Here is an 18,114-nt window from a genome sequence, read left to right as displayed (position 1 = left end):
TTTTCCAAAGTTGAGGTCCTTAAAAGAATGGCCTCACTATTTAATGTCCAGGGGGTGCATATCTCCAGCCAAATGGCTGTCAATCACAGTAGGTTAGGATCATTCATTTTTATTGCAAAATTACTCTGTGCTTTATAGGAAGCATTCAAATAATCGACCACCCACATGAAGCCATTCTTTGCATTTTGAAACACAGAGGTTTTACAATTGTTTTTACGGACTTTGTCCATACAATATCAGGACTACTAGTTTGTCTACTCAAGTCCCGTGATAAAAATAGTTTCCTCATCTATAAAACAAGGTGTGTGTGTGTGTGTGTGTGTGTGTGTGTGTGTGTGTGTGTACGTGCGCATGTGTGCTCACGTGGGCATCCTTGTTAATTTGCATTTCCACACATTTGTATATACTGGAAATAGTAAAATATATTACCTATGAGACTACTGGTGCTAAAGTTCTGTGACCATCTCTGTGCATTTTAATTGAAATTCCCACTCTATGTCTCATATGAATGCTTATTCTCTTTCTGCCCTCCTTGAAAAATCATAGCATTCCAATAAAAGAAAGTCATATTTATGTATAGTAATGAAGAATGCCATCTGAGTGGTCCAGATAATCAATACTGACCTTTGTAAAGCCCAGTTGTTGATAGGCCTATAAATATGAATGATCAATCATTCTAGAAAAAAATGAAAAAAAAAAAAAGACTGACCATCAATTCTCCACTAGGGTGGCGTGTCATGAGATTATAGTGCAAAGCATCTATCACTGTGATGGAGAGGATGTGAGGCTGGTCATGCTGGAGGCTCAGAACAAGTGAAGTCTTTCAAAGAACTGGAGGCCATCCATTTTAGCAAGCTTCAGTCATATTACCAGCCCTGCATTCTCCTCTGCCCTCACTTAGGTATTCTTATCCTGATAACCCAGGGAGTTCTCCTTGGGATGTTTCCTTTGACTTTCTGGAAGATGAAGAGGCTTACAGGAGTGGGATAAGGACTACAATAAATTATAAAATGTGGAGAAAAAATAAGATTGGTTTTGTAGATCATCTAACTTAAAATAAATCTTGGGAAACAGCTTTGAATGTATTATCAGATAAAAATTAAATGAAAAGTTTACAGTCTTATCTAAAAGATTAAACAGACTTTGAGGGAGAAACTACACTTTATCAAGACTTTTTAAAACCTTTGCTTGGTTTAGAGGTCTAGAAGTTTTGAACCTAGAATAGTCCACATATATAGCTAATACTGCACTTTTCCTGAAATTTCTATGTCTTTTTTCTTTTTCATTATTGCTAAATACATTAGTTTCTGAGTCCAACAGAGAAACATCACGTCATGCACAGAGGTATTCCCATTATTTAGTTCTGAATCTAGCCAGAGGGTGCAAGTCAGCCCGTTTCTTTTTTGATGTATTTTGTTTTTTTGTTTCTGAGGCAGGCTCTTATATACCTCAGACTGACTGAAATGTATGTAGCCAAGGATGGTCTTGAACTCCTGATCTTGCTGCTTCTACCTCCGGGATTATAAGAACGTGTCAGCATATTAGCTCCATTAAAATTTTAACAAAACAGCTATCTCTTATGATAAAGTTCTACTTGCTTGACAATAAGAGAGCTAAATTAATAACTGAATCAGTAAAAGCCTGAATTATTGAAGATGATTTTGATAAATATCTCTTTTATTCTCTTCTCAGATATCAAAATCCTCCCCCATTCACACCCTATTTGCTGCATTAAGCCTTCCTTGATTGGAACGATCTGAGTATCAGGATGCTAGTCATGTTAAAGCAAATATTTCTCCTTACTCTAAACAGTTATTTCATGGCTCACAACATACATCTTGTCAAATTAATCCTATTCATTTCTATAAGAAGATTACTAGGCAGAAAGAAGAAAATACAAAGTACATGATTTACCTGGATGTCAACAATGCAGGTAACAGGGTTTGCAGAGCAGTTTTGAAGAAAAAATTTAAAATGTGAGCCAGCTGCTAGTAAAGTGATGTGGTTGAACAACACGTAATTAGCATATTGAAACCTAGAGGAGGGATGTATGGGTAGGCAGCTCGCAAGGTTCTGTTGTCTGCTTTTCTTCATTCCTCATTCTTATTAAATGGCTTAAAGATGTGAAAATGATGTTTATCACAAAAATCTAACTTTCCGATGACACACAGCTAGAAATAACAGTCAGTATGCTTTACAGTAGAATCAGGATCCAGCAGGTTCTGATAGGCTATAGATAGAAAGAGTTTAATAAGATGAGATATGATAGGGAGAAAGATCAAGACCTCTTGCTGGTACCAGCATATAGACTGTATAACAGATCTAGCTTCAGACAGCCAAGGGTATATAATAGCAGCAGACCTTAAAGGGTTTCTGTCTACATGCATGTGGCCAATGTAAGTGACTATTTCAACAATGTCAATGATACTTTAGATAATCTAGAAATAAATCAACAAGATTGTATATGTCACCTAGAACAAAAGAGGTAATACACAAGATTAGCCAGAGCACAAGGAAAACAAAATCACAGTTACTGTAAGTTGTTGCCATTTTAAAAGCACCAAGAGTGTGTTAAAGGAATCAATTCAGCTAACACATAGGCTGCTGTTGAATAATCTAAATTTTAAACAAAATCGCATATTTATTATGGCATTCATATTTCTTTCTGTATAAGGTATTTTATCAGAGCATTCCAAGATGTCTGTGGTGGCCAAAGTTTAAATGAGTGAGACATATTAAAGGTTGGATTGAATGGTGGTCTTCAAGAGGATGTGAATATGTCCTCATCCTTGAAGCTATGGTGAAACTTCATTTGGGAGAAGGAGCTTGCAGACTTAGGTCAACAACAATAAGAAGAGAGCATCTTGGGTCACTGAGGTGGACTTTCAATGCAGTGGGAAGTATTCTATAACAGGTAATGAAGTCTGGTAGGTAAGTACAAAGGCCCTACGAAGACAGAAGTATAAATCAGAGGTAGACAGGCATAAGCTAAGAGATGCCTAGAGTCAACACCAAGGGAAGCCGGGATAATGACTGTCACAGTACATGATATATTTGTATAAACATTCCTATATGTATCCCGTACTATGCATAAGTATACTCCAGTAAGATCTTGTAGGGTTTTTTTTTTAATGAAATAGATATGAAGAGTAAGTTCTCCTGAAAAATCCTTTGATTTTTGGAAATTGGCTTCCATTATTGTACAATACCAAATACCATTTTTGAAGCCATCTTGTCTATAGTTCGTTACAGAGGTCAAAGGACACCAATGTTGATGACGAAAGGATTCACGGCCGTCTTCCATCTTTATGTTGAAGACCGTGTCATCCCAGATACGTCTTGGGAAAAGGGAAAAGAAATAGGCATTCTGAGGGGCTCACAAGTGGGGAAGCTTGTAATGTGTGAGATGACTCTTAGCAAATAGTGATGGATAAGGGGCAAAGGGTGCAGTAGTTAGTGTCTGTGAGGCTGCGTTATCATTCCCCAGGGTTGATGCTGAATAGGAATTGACACTGGTCCAAGCACACATCCTACAAGGTTTGCTACCTATCATTAGTATATCCTAGGTGCCTAATATCAACATTGCTCTGATGTCCCTGATGATGACATTGCTATCCTCAAACCACACTTTAAACAATGGGCAATAGCTTCCACAGGAGACCGTGAATTATATAGAAAGCAAAGGTATGCATGGGAGGAACTGGAGGCAGCCAAGGGAAGGAGGGAAATGATGCCATTGCATTATAGTTTTTAAAAAGAATATGATAAAAAAATACCCTCATATTTTCACAACTCAACATGGGGTCAGAGCCCTGAATCTGAGGCTCATGAATGTGTTGGCAGCAGCAAAAGACTTCTGAGTGGTAATATCTAGAAGTTTAGTCAGAATTACATGTTTAGTGAATCCACGGTCTTTCAGGAGGCATTTACCCTGCAGTCTTGGTTTTGAACACATAACGTGCACTCTCTGCACTGAGCATGTCATCACACTGTGCAGTAGCTCCTGGAGCAACGTTGTCCCAAACACGTCAGCCCAGATTTGCAACTATTACCCATCATGAGCTGAAGTGTTTTTACTACAGAGAGTAGCCTGACCTTACAAAAGCATAACACATTAATTAAAAAAACAAAGACTTTTAATATCCTCCATACAATCATTTTCTAGCACGTCAGTATCATGTAAGTTTATCTTTTGGATTACACTTTGAGATACTCTTTGATTTTAGATATCAGCATTGGGTTTGAGTTGCTAGAGAGTTTCATAAAAATTTTAAAACTGAATTTTTGCTCGGGTTTATGACAAAATTTTCAACAGTTTCAGAAATAGCCCTAAATGTACTTTTGACATTTAGTTCTCTGTATTTATGTAAAATAACATTCTCAGCCTTGAGGATTGTAAAAGTAGACTACCAAACTGGAAATGCTGAAGATGTAGAAACACTTTCTACATGCTGCAGTCCAAAATTTTCAGTTAAGATTTAATTCTCCATGTAAAATAAGTACCACATCCATCTCATTAGCAGGCAAACTCATTTCCATCTCTATTAGTGGTAAAGTTATATGTGCATTGAAGAATTGTATTATTTTCAGTAAATGCTTAATTTGTATTCCGACTTTATGTGCCTATGAACCAGAGTTGCACAAAAGTGTCTCAGGTGAAAGGGGCCCTCCAGGAATTCTTCATTTTCTGCTTTTTATTTTATTTTATTTTATTTTTTTACATTTTCTTTGCATTCTACATTTTTACTCAAGGTTGTTTGCTTTTTAACTAACTAGAAACTTTCAAAGGTTAGGGGAGCCTTCTGGATGTATTTGCAGCCTCTAGAAAAGAGAAGTTCCTAGCAATACTTGCCGTTGGAGAGAATGGAAAATGGATTGTGGGATTGATTGAAGAAACATGGGGATCTTGCAATGTGAACTTTCCACGACTTTTCAAGACTTTTGCACAAAGAGCTGGTCCTTGCCATCTTATGAAGCTCTACCATCTTGGTTGAATTGTGATAACTCCCCAAACTAGATTAATTTGGCTTCCAGAACTGAATTGGTTTTTTTAGACTCCTGACCTTCCTGTCCTCACATCTAGTCCAAAGACAGCATGTGCTGTGACCTACACACTCATCAGGTAGTACATGACCTACCATTCCTCTGCAATGTGTAAGAAGTAACTTGTACCCTGCTGTGTGGTCCTGATCGCTCTTCAGAACTCTATTATGTGTCAGTCTGTCTGGGCATGATATGCTTTTTAAAGGGAAAGTGAGAAAGGGATGGAACATAAAGTTGGGGTAGGGAAGTTGGGGGGATTAGAGAAGAAAAACATGACCAAATACATTGTATTAAAATTTGTTTTTCACTTTTAAAGGTTTTAAAAAAGATCTTGCTTCCAAATGTTAATCCATTTCACTATTTCCCTTGAGTCCTAAACCTGAAAACTTTCAGTTTCCAGCTTGGCTAAATTCACTGCTACCAACACGACTTCTCTTTCTTACACCGTCACAATAAACCATTTTAGAACCCCCTTCTTCAAAATCATATTATTAGTCTCTTTTTAAAAATACCTTTTAAATTATTATTGTTTTATTATTTATTAATTATTACTATGTATTACTCTTACAATTATCATCATTACTTTTATTAATATTATTATCACTATATTATCACTATGTGTGTGCATATACGTACTTGCATATGTGCCTATGTGTACAAGCAACTTACAAAAGTTGATTCTCTGCTTCTACTATGTAGGTTTCAAGGAATCAATCTTAGGTTGCCATACTTGGTGACAAGCTCCTGGACCTGGTGCACCATCTCCCCAGCTCCTGTTGCCTTGTTCTTTTTCTTAACTCAAAGAAACATAATAACTAATACAGATTTAACTCTCATTAAGTTAAATAATGCATGTGAAATACTTAAAATCCCGTAGACAGCAAAGATACATCCCCATCACCTTTCTTCTCATTGATAGCATTCTTCTCATTGATAGCATGACTACAGACTCACCCAATGTTGAAATCAAGGTCTTTCAATATCCTTGACTCGCAATCTGTTTTTCAAAGTATGCACTACCCCACATGTGGGAATTTGTCTTTTTTTCCCCCTTCAAACTGAGCCTTGAAAAAAGTAGACACCTCATACATAATTATAGATGGCTGCCTGGAAAGGGGTGCCCTGCCCTTTGGTTCCCCAAGGAAGTTCTCCTAACCACAGGAACAAAATAAATGGATGCTCTGAGCCATTTCTCATTATATGGATTTTCAGGGAGAAAATCAATTAAAATTCATTACTCCTTTTTTTTTCCTTTTTACCTTGCTGTATGCATTTTTTCATGTTTTTGTCTCTCTACTTCAGATTCATCTTGGGCTTTATGAATCTAAGAGACCATCACAATCTTTGTTACAAACTTCTGTCCTGCCTATTGTCTACATTGCTAACAAGACACTTGTCACAGGCAGCACTGGGTTTTTGTAAAGACATTAGAAGGTCTGATTTTTCCTAATACCCTTTTGCCTTGCAATTAACTAGATGAACTTGAACATCTACTGATGAAATACCTTACTGAATTCTTTAAACTTCTTTTAAAACACTGAACTCAAAATGATGGGATGCAGAATGTGAACCTCTCAAAACAACTTCTAAAAATATATTTTCTTTCAGTTTTTGTGTCCATCTCTAGACACACAACTTGTCCGTCTCCTGGTAAACTTGTAGTCAGTGGATTTATCTATCTGTTATAGTCATCCGTCTTTGCATTCATAAGTGCTTCCTTCATACAACAGGTACTAAATTAATATAGTTCTTGGTTGATTAATGAATAGCATTAATCACACAAAATCAATCACATTTTTCAACACTGCTACCAAAGCTTTATCTCCTTTTATTTCTGGGTCAAAGAATGTGATTGAGTCCAATGTCCTTTGAGATTTAGAAGAATTAAAAGAATCTTTGGAGGAGCAGGAATAAAAGCTACTCTATCTCTGATCATCCTAGATTCTGTTAGGGTTACCATAACAAATGTAGTTTCCTGGGACATTAAATAACACACTTTGTTCAATCCACCATCCGGGAGGAGTAAGCCTTTCTGAAGGGAAAAGGGTGATTAATTTGAGGAGGGAGGTGACTCACAAAAAGAAAAGACTTCATTAGAATTCCAAACACACTGGGAGTTAGCTACTCATTAATTAAATGATTTCAAATGGGATCAGGGTATATAATTGCTATAATTTAGATGGAAACAATGCCACAGTAAATGTAATTAGAGAAGTAGGTTCTATAAAGATGTTTACCTCTTTCCTGAAGAAAAGTTCTGAGTCACCTGCTTCTCCCCTGCATAGGCATTTGGTACACTTGGATCTCTGGTTAAAAGGACTTTTATTCAGTTATAGAAGCTGAGAGGAGTTTTAAGACAATGGTTGGCCACAAAACTTCATGAGGAGAACAAGGAGTTATAACCAAAAGGCCTTGAAATGTTCAAGTAAAAGAATTTCCTTTGAGAGATTACAGTTAAGAACTTGACTGGAGTGACTTTTGGAGGAACTCTGAATTGAACTCACTGACTTATAACAGGATATCTCTTTTTTCTTTCAAAAGAAGCTTCATCTTCATTGTGAATTCTCCTGCCCACTAAGTCCTATTTTGATTTGCCTGAGCAAAATATCGAGCAAACATGAAGGGTCATTCTGACTCTGTAATTTTTTTTTTAAATTGACTAAGTTATTTATTCCCTTTACATCTTGATTGTAGCTTTCCTCCCTCCTCTCCTCCCAATCCTTCCTCTCACCCATCCACACCACTATCCGTCCCACCTCCCCTTTCTTCCAGAAAAAGGGAGGCCTCCCACAGACATCAACGAGCCCTGGAATATCAAGCTTCAACAAGACTAGGCCCATCCTCTTCCACTGAGGCTAGACAAAGCTGCCCAGTTAGGAAAAGGGGATCCAAAAGCAGGCAATGTTGTCAGAGACAGCTCCCAGCTCCACAACTGCTACATTTGTGCAGAGGAGCCTAGGTCTGTCTCATTCATGCTCTCTGGTTGGCAGTTCAGTACCCATTAGCCCCAATGGGCCTAGTTTAGTTGACTCTATGGGTGTCTTCGTAGTGTCTTTGACCACTCTGTCTCCCTCATTTTTCTTCCCTGTCTTCCACATGATCTCCCAAGCTCCACTCAATGTCCAACAGTTGCTGGGTAAAGCCCCTTGATGACATTTATGCTAAGCTCCTGTCTGCACACAGAGCAGAGTATCACCAATAGTGTCAGGGGTGGGTTCCCTTTTATGGCATGGGTCTCAGGCTGGGAGTCAGTGGTTGGCCCTTCCCTCAAATTCCGTCCATCCCTTACCCCTATACATCCTGTAGGCAAGACGAATTGTGGGTCTAAGCTTTTGTAGCTGGGTTATTGTCCCGACCCCTCCATTAGAAGTCTTGCCTGGATACAGGAGATGGATGTACAAGTTGTTTATCTCCCACTGCTAGGTGAGCTAGGGTCACCTTCATAGATACCTGGGAGTTTCCATGGTCCTGGGTTTCTAGCTGGTCCCAGAGATTCTCCTGCCCAATCCAATTGTCTATCAGTTTCTCTCCCTCTGTGCTCCCCCAACTTCATCCCTCCTGTTCCCATCACCCACCTTGGACTCTCCTTGTTACTTAGCTTCTTTGGGTCTGTGGTTCGTAGTATGTTTATCCTGTACTTTACAACTAATTTCCACTTATAAGCAAATGCATACCTTATTTGTCTTTCTGGGTCTGGGTTAACTTATACAGGATATTTTTTATTTCCATCCATTTGCCTACAAATTTCTGGTGTCCTTGTTTTTAATTTAATGAGTAATGATCCATTGTGTAAATGCACCCACATTTTCTTGATTCATTCTTTGGTCGAGGAGCATCTAGGTTGTTCCCAATTTCTGTATATTACAAGTAAAGCAGCTATGAACATGGTTGAAAGTGTGTCCTCATGATATGGTGGAGCTTCTTTTCAATATATGCCCAGAAGTAGTGTAGCATGCTCCTGAGGAAGATTTATTCCCAATATTCTGAGAAACTATGAAATTGATTCAGACTTTCTCTGTTATTTACTCAACCAAGTGTTCTATGAGGCGGATCATCTGAGATCCAGTCCTTACCTCAGTCCTCACTGTTACCACAAGATATATTCCTTGTCCTTTGATAAAATCTCCCATATTCCCCAGTTACATGCAAATTCCATTTAATTTCTTAGTAAAAACAGTGGTCACCAATCTCATTTCTACCTACAAATTCAATCTTTACGTAGGAGACTCCCAAGGTAGATACTGCCACGTGATCTAATCACAAACCTCATGCAAAGAATTATTAACTTGAATCTCTGAACATTAGTCTTCTGTCTTTGAGTGTTGTAATACTTTTCACTACCTTGTACCTATTAGAATTTTATTTTCTTGATGAAGGGAATCATGAATTTCTTCCCTTGTTTATCCTGTATCTCGGATGTCTTATTAAACATCTGTAGGGATTTATCTAAATATAAAGGTGGAAAACCTAGCCTCATTGCTTGCTATGTAAGTATGAAGACTTGATTTAGATCCCCAGAACATATAAAAACAACTGGGTATGGTAGAATTCACTTATAATCCCATTAAATGGGAAAGCAAAGGATCCCTGGGGCTTGGTGGTCAACCCACATAGCATATTTGTTAAATTTTTGACAACAGACTGTGTCTCAAAACAGTATGTGGATAGCATCAGAAGTTGTGCCATCTAAAATTGTCTTCTGGCCTCCATATGTATTCCTATACATGTGAACTCCCACATGCAGACACACACAGATGTACATAAATGCCCAGCAATTATGGTATGAAAATTGTGATTATTTACAGTATCTATTTGGTTGGATGTCTGAGAATTTGGGAGGCACAGAGTACACCAAAATATATGTATAATCTCTAATGTGAGAGTTTGAGAACCCTGAATAATCAGCAATACTCAATCAAGTAACAATAATCGTGCCAACAAGAAGGAAGCTTTATCGAACTTTTGGAGTATGATGAGCACTTTGTGTGGATTACCTCAGTTAATTCTGTTTAACAGAAGAGGAAACTGAGAGTCAAGAAAACTAAAGGGTTATCCAGTAATGCACCACAGCAGCAAATGATAACCTGGAATGAAGTGCACAGCTGGTCGCCATTGTTTACACTCACTTCCCAGCACTGTGTTTTAAAGTTCTTTGTTACTCGTCAGCAGCCATTGGACTGCACAGTGTGGCACCAAGGCTTGGGCAGAGGTGGGAGCCCTTACCCCCAGTTCTAAATAGCCTGTTTGCACGAAAGGCAGAAAAAACATGAAATTCATAAACCTGAAAGCACAGTTGGAGGAAGGAAGGGAGGGAGGGAAAAAGGGAGGGAGGGAGGGAGGAAGGGAGGGAGGGAGGGAGGGAAGGAGGGAGGGAGGGAAGAGAGAAAGGCAAGGGAAGGAAGAAAGGAAGGCTGGAAAAATATGTAGGAAATTTATAACTAGAAAGTCCTAATTATCCTATTTGTCTCAAGGTCTAAAACATGTAGTGAGTGTAGAATTTCACACTTGACCCTAAACAATGGCAGTCATTATTGTCCTGGTCTCCAGTTGGGAATCTCTGAGACATGAAACTGAACACATGTAGTTATGAAGTGCTAGGGCCAGGACAATTTTAAGAGACAAACTTTTGGCTTAATTCCTTCATATACTAGCAAGAAAATAAGACCTGGATGGCTGAAATAGAAAACAAACTAGAAACCAAGTCTCCTGCTATCTAACTCTTCCCATGCTGAAGGCTTTTCATGGGAAATATTTCCATCTTTCAGGTTGAGTCACAGATAAACATTTCCATAGCAGCATGGGTGTCTACTTCAAGAGGAGTGCAGAGAGGATAAGTGACAGTATCCAGGGCTTCCAGCAATGTCAGAAGCCTTCAGCTAAGACCTGCTTTTTCCAGTATGCTTATTCTCCCAGCCTCTGGCCCTTCAAGAGAACCCTGGGGTTTTCAAACCCTAGCTTTCCTTGCAGCTCTGACTGTAAAACATAGTCTCTTCTAAGACAAAGGATCTTCTTGGATATGCACAGATGTAGCATTCCTCTGTCCTGCTTTTCTCTTGATTCTGTTAGATTGAGTAAATAGACCACAGACAAGAGTGTGCTCTTGTCTTAGGGGAAATGAAAATCTTCCCTTGAGACAGCTTAGCTGTTCCCAGTGAGCCTCTGCACAAGGTGAAGGTCAGACATTGGTGAGGTATATTTTGAGCTTCACAGGTGAACAGCACGCTGAAGGGTAAGTGTAGACCCCTCCTTTAGAGATAAAAAGGAACTTCTGTGCATATCACAGAAGAATAGGAGGTATCCAGTCAGCCCAGGCATTCCCTGCCACTCACATAAAGATAAGTGTGCCTCAAATCTGTAGTAACACAGTTGGGATACATGCAATTTTTCCCTTATTGACACACTGGATTTATTTCTCATTCCTCCAGGTAAATATTTAAACCTGCTGTAGATTCTGGTGAGCCACACACTGTTTTCTCTAGCACCTTCACCAGGACTCAGAATTAGCCATTGCTAAAAAACCACAAATCCCAACACAATCTTCTTACCCAGCCTCGACTTCTATCGCAGCCTGGATGGCATTAATTTGAGACCAAATTATTAGAAACCTAGAAAACAGCTCTGAAATGCCTGCAGATTTATGATGAAGTCATTTCACAAAAGGTCACAGGCAACCCTGCCATAATTAAATCTTTCATTAATTTTTAAAATATACAATAACTTACAAATGCAGCATAAATTAACCAGATGACCTTGAAGAAATTATTTAGAGCACAGCTTCATCGAAGGTACTATCTAGGGACTTCCTGAATTTGTATTTTATGAGTAGGATTGATCCATTTTTCCATTCTTATCTTTTATTGGCTGCCAGCAGAATGTTTATCTGAAATTATGTAGTGCTAAATGACTCCAGGCAATGCTTACCACAGGGCGATGATGGTGTCTAGGTGAGATACTCCCTTCCTTTGAGTCACAGGCTCAAAGGTGGAGTCAGTAGAAACCACAGCATCCTAAGCCCTGATGCAAAAGTAGCTCTTCACTTTTGCTGTCTACATGATGCTACATTAGAGTTTGATAAATGATTTTCCTTTTGTTCATTTTAAAGAATTTGTTCTCATTATATACGCACTTGAAAGGTATAAAAAAAATCTATAGATGACAATATAAATCCCCACTGGAAGCACTGTTTTCAATTGGATGAGCTATTTTTCCCATTTATTTACAATATTGTCCTTTCCCATTCTAAGATGCTAGTGAGAACCCACAGCCAGGACTAGAATCTTCAAAGGGCAGAAGTATTCTGAGGCCCAGGGCAATCGTAAGACACCCTTCTGTCTAACTTTTGTCTCTCTCATTCTGTTTCTGTCTCTGTCTACTCCCACATGCCCTATCAACATCCCTGCCACCAGCAGCAGCACCAGCACAAACTCACAAAACAGGCACAATATATCCTGTATGATGTTGATCTATCTTCACAGAGGATAGGTGTGGGAATATAAGCTTCCACCCAATGAAGGATTGACTACTTATGCGCAACTTGCATCTAAAACTCTTTTTTTTGTTTGTATGTGTGTATTTTATTGGTTCCTTGGGAATTTCACATTATGTACCAAATCCCACTCATCTCCTGTTTCTCCATGTCTGCCCTCCACCCTTGAAACCTCGCTACCAAAAGAAAACAAAAAATAAAAATAAAAACAAAAGACTATCAAACAAAAAAACAAATTGCCATGGTAGCTGCACTGTCTCACAGTGAGTCACAAGGTATACCCTTTAGCCTAAGCAGTTTTATTTGCATATCTATGTTGCAATGTGTCATTGGTCTGGTGTGAGGGCTCTGGCATCTCTTACACTACCAATACTGGATCCTTACCAGGCCTCTTCTTGGAAGTCCTTTTATTGTCCTATGTCATGAACTACAGCTTTGGAATTACTGCTTCACATGATACAGCAGTTCATACATAGAGTAGATGTTGAGGTGGGCCATCTCAGAGACCTGGATCTGGGCCTGGGTGGAAACTGAGTTAGTCAACCCACCCATTCTTCCATGCTTGTGTTACCAAGGCCACCCCTCTCCCTTTGTCCAGGCAGGATGAAGGGCCAGTTCTCCTGTTCTCGCCCTTGGGTTTGGCTCTCCTGTACCCATGCTACTAGGGACAGCTCTACTCTACTGCTCAGTTCAGGTAGGAGGCAGGCCTTCCAGAATTCTACAGTTGGTAAAGAATGGAGCCAGCTCTCCCATGTTCCTGTCCCTGGAGTTAGTTCACTTGTGGCATCTAAAACTCTTAAGCCATCGGTTTATTAATAGTTGGCTATCAATATATGTAGTCAAATAAAGCAATAACAAGTGTTCCTGCAATAACAGCAAGCATGTGCACTCTGCTAAATGTCCTCTGAGAGTTCAATTCTCCCAGAAGGTCCTCGTTCCTCATGTGTATTCTTGCATCTTGCCTGGAGAATCCTGCCTCCCCTATTTCTGTGAAGGAAATAGATGGGGATGGATTTCAAATCAAGGACGAGCCGTGTTCTGGGAAGGCCAGTCATCAGTGGGCAGCAGCTGTGGGTTTCCAAATGTGCAGGCAGCATGCGTGGCTGCTCCTGTGCATCCAGGATGCCTGATTGTTTTCCCATTAGGGTGTAGATGGGATTAGTGGTAAAGGAGGTCAGTGGCTACGAGGGAAATTGTATTGAGCAAGAGTGAGACATGAACTAGATCTTAATAGGAACAGGCAGGGGATCAACAGTACAAACCCTGGAAGCGATGTCTGTGTTGGCTGCTGAGACTGAGATGGTGGAAAGAGAGGGGAATTAAAAACCTTGAAAAGAGACACAGGAAGCGGTGGAGGGAAGGGCCAATTGAGAAAGAAAGCTAAAATATTGGAACTGACACAGCAAAGTAATAAAGCTAAAGAAAATGTCATGAACTTGAAGAGGAAGGAGGGGGTACTTTAGGAGATACAGGGGCAGCAATGATTTAGATATTGTACGCTCATATGATATTCTCAAAAAGATAAATTAAATTCAAAAATTTGTAATTAAGAAATGTTTTTAAAAAGCCAAATTACAAAACAGGAGTTAAAGGGTCATTATAGCTCACCTTTCGTGTCAAACTCTGAACCAAATAAAACAATAGTAGAATCAAAATGTGTAGAAACCCAATGCCAGCTCTTAAGCAGTCTCCAGTCCAGTCTAACTGCATCACTCTGATGTGCGATCCTGCTCATGGCTGTGGGGGAGGATGTTAAGATTGTTGCAAACCTGCATCTCTCTGACTGAAAAAGGCCTCTCACTCTAACTGCAAAGGCGATAAATATGAAAATGCTGGGTAAAACTCACTGTCCCATAATCAATATGTATTAACAGTGCATGTTTGGTGACAGTGACACAGCAATGCCACCTTTAAGTTTGTGTATAGATCACAAATTGTCTTCCATTAATTTAACTGGAGGCATGTTTGCCAAAGGACAGAACCAGAAGCAAATGGATACAGTTACGTATAAAACACACCAACACTTACTCTTTCTTGGCTACGGGAAGCAGCAAGTAGAAATGAATCTGAGATTGGCAGTAAATGTTCAGCTCGGAATCCCTAGTGACAACAAAGTAAGCCTCATGAATTTCAAGTGCTCAGTGGGCAGGACCTTAGGTTTGAATCCCTAGGCTTTTCTGTTTGTAAAAAGAACATATATATATATATATATATATATATATATATATATATATATAAAGTAGTTATGAAGTTATAGATATGAAATCTAAATTCCAAATCCTACACAAGCCAGGAAAATAGCTTCAGAGAACTCTGTGGTGAAATGATTCTGCCGGAGAGAGACATGAAATAGCCAAGGGCAGGCTCCAGCTGAGGTATTTGCCATGAGATTCTAGCATACATTTATACTACCCTTGTGTAGCCTTAATGCTGCAAAGGCTTTTAGGTGCAAGGCATTCAAAGAAGCATGGAGGCCGTTGCTTATAAACCCCGAATTTGAGAAGCTAAAGCTGAAGTTCAAAGTCAACTTTGTCTCTATGGTAGCCCTCAGGTCGGGATACTCTGGTCTAAAACATAAAACTATCTCACAAACCAGCAGGTAGAGGCAAAGGAAGAAAATAGAAGATCTCAATTTTAATGACAAATGTGCTTTTATGACAACTCTTTAAGAACCCAAAGGACATTGTGCTAAGTGAAAATTCCATCACGGAGAATGGGTTCCTCACAATGCCATTCAGGACAGGTGTCAAAAACAGTCAAGCTCATAAGAGACAGAAAATGGCCAGCGCCAAGAATTTGGAGGAAGAGACTGGAGAATTGTCCAATGGGTATAAATATCAAGTTTCATGAGACAGAATGACTGTGTTCTAGAAGTCCTTGTAATACAACATCCACACCGAGTACCTAGAGGTAGCAAATGGTTTTGTGTACTTCAAATTATGCTAAGAGCATAGATCTCATCTTGTGTTCTTTCCTCAAAAGCCACAGAACATTTTTGTAGGTTATGAATATGTTCTATATCGTAATGTATATACATTAAATATGTGCAACTTTGGTGTATAATTTATACTTTATCAGATTAAAAAGAAGAAATGAAGCAGATTCTCAGTGTTTTCTGAAAAGTATGTTTTTAATAGGGTGCAAGGAGACACATTGGAAGGAATGATTTAAATGCAGAAACAGTGTCTGGTTGATTAGATCTTTTCACACTGACAAGCCAACTGAGTGATGACGGTATGGTTGCAGAACTGTCAATCTACAGAAGACTCAATTGTCTTGAGGTAAAAAGTGCAACATGGCAGAAGGGTGTAGACTAAAGTCATCCATTGGAGAGCAAGGATAACAAGTAAGAGGCTAGAGGTAGAGTGCATAAGCTAGGGCGTACACTCCAGTCCCTCTACATCCTACTACGCCCCTCTTCTTACATCCTGCCACCATCTAATGAGACGTCAAATTACAAATCTACGAATGGATTTAGTAGTCTGATGAAGAAAGAGTCCTTATGATTTAGTCATCTCTCAACAACCCCACTGGCCATACAGACCTCTTGGAGAAGCCTCACACCACCACAGCTCTGTCAAAAGCTGAGATGCTGGTTTTAAGGCATCCAGACAAAGATCCCAGGCCATACTTGCTCAGGGTCAAATCACAACCTGAGGGATCCCTCTGCTTTAATTAGCCTGCAAGGTTTTAAATGTTAAGAGGATTGAAAACATGTGAAAAAAATTTATTTTATAGCACATGAAAGCTGTTTGAAATGAGATTTTTTTCCCCATGAGTTTTGATTGATACCTACTACTTCCCATTGGTCTCTGTGGCTGTCATCATAAAATGACCTGGGGCAGCTGAACAGTTGCAATAGAAACACTAGAGTCAGAAAAGTCTGAATTCTCTGTCTGGAGAAGTGATTTTTGATTTCTACTCTAGTTGGCCAAAATGTTTCCAGTAGGTGGCCATTACTGTAGGATTAGTGTTGGAGATTAAAGCCACCTACATGTGAACTTGTATGTGAATGTATGTGGGTTTCAGTGTGTGTGTGTGTGTGTGTGTGTGTGTGTGTGTGTGTGTGTGTGTGTGTGTGTGTGCCAAAGCTGGGGGTTTCATTCCTCAGGCTCAACCTAACTTTTCTGCTTTTCTGTTTGTATTTTAAGTCAGGATCTCCCCCTTACTTTTAAATACTCAAGTAGTATTTAGTCAGTGAGCCCCGAAGATACCCCTTTATCAGCTTCTCTTATACTGGGATCACATGTACACAATACACTACCTGGCTATTTATGTGGGTTCTGGAAATCAAACTCAGGTCTTTATTCTTGCAATGTAAGTACTCTGTCGACTCAACCATCTCTGGGGTCTTACAATGGTGAAGAAACTGAACCTCAAAGGGACCTCACATTCGGCGGCAAGTACCATCCCTGAGGTGGAGTTTTAATATTCAGCATCAGCCCTTACACATAACCCTTTGAGGCCCACATGGAAATCTGTTGGTTAGAATCATTGTTTTCTCTTCAGGCAGCCCCTCAGCGCAGCACAATCCCAGTGTGATGCAGAAGCCCCTCATCCCAGCACTCAGCACTTGTGTCCCTTGCTCCAAATGGAAGTTCTATCTTTGAATGGCAAGAAGCCTGGTGATAAACTGAAGACTGGGAATCAAGCCACAGTGTGAAAAGCTGTGACTGAGGAGTTTCTCCGGATTTGCCGATCACTCGAATGACTTACTTTGGGCAAAGTACAGTCATGCTCTTCCAGCAAACAACAGAAAATTGAAAAACAGATCAATGGGAACAGCTCTGGTTCATTTCCAGAGACTTTATCGGATGCAGTTACTAGGCGCTAACAATGCATTTACAGCTTAGAGTTGGGCCTCTGCATCCTACTCGGGCTATATATACTTAAGTGTATGTTTCCCGCTGAGCATGTGGCTGCTGGCTCCTAAGTGGAAAGGAGGTCTTTGCTTCTATTCAAACCTCTGCAGCTTTGGGGTTTGCATAATTTTCTAGGCAAAATGTTATCTCTCCCCTTCACTTTCGGCTATTAGTTCTGCTAGTAGAACAATGGATCAGAGATTTATGCCAATTAGAGGGGGATTTGCAAAGGAAGTCAGCAAGACAGTAGAGTCTAGCCAATTTGCGGAAGGCATTTGTAGCCTCCCCTACTTCTACTTCGCAGCCTCTGTTTGACAGGCCAGGCACATTCCTACCCTGACTGTTTGCTCAGACTTTGTAACCCACCAGCAACGATATCTCTGCACAGCCATGGAACCCTTTGTAACTACTCCTCTGTCTTTCACTGCCTGTTTGATGACATCCAATGGCAAGCAGGATATGCCTCACATCTTACCTTTTAATTAACCCCGAACTCTTTCAGGCTTTTATCATACCCTTTTTATACATACTGTGGCAAAAGTTCCGGGATTGGTCTTCTTTGGCTTAGGAAGAGGTGAGCACAGAGGGCCACTCATCAATGCTTACTAAATCATTAGAATCCTGACACTTTCCTAAAAACAATAGTGCTTCCGTATTGGACAAACCTTAGAGATTTCTAGTCCCTTCATCCATTTGAGCTCATAGTCTTGGCTCTTAGGTTGT

General features: G+C 39.7%; 1 protein-coding gene across 1 annotated transcript in view; it reads right to left on the bottom strand.

Moving 5' to 3' along the window:
• Sorcs3 (sortilin-related VPS10 domain containing receptor 3) overlaps positions 1-18,114 on the bottom strand; it is a 634,818-nt gene that overhangs the window by 59,645 nt on the left and 557,059 nt on the right. The gene's annotated exons all lie outside the window — the stretch shown is intronic.

This window comes from Rattus norvegicus, chromosome 1 (genome assembly GCF_036323735.1).
Source record: "Rattus norvegicus strain BN/NHsdMcwi chromosome 1, GRCr8, whole genome shotgun sequence".
Classification (NCBI taxonomy): domain Eukaryota; kingdom Metazoa; phylum Chordata; class Mammalia; order Rodentia; family Muridae; genus Rattus; species Rattus norvegicus.
Note: the sequence above shows the minus strand (reverse complement) of the source record. Positions and strands in the feature narration are given on the sequence as shown.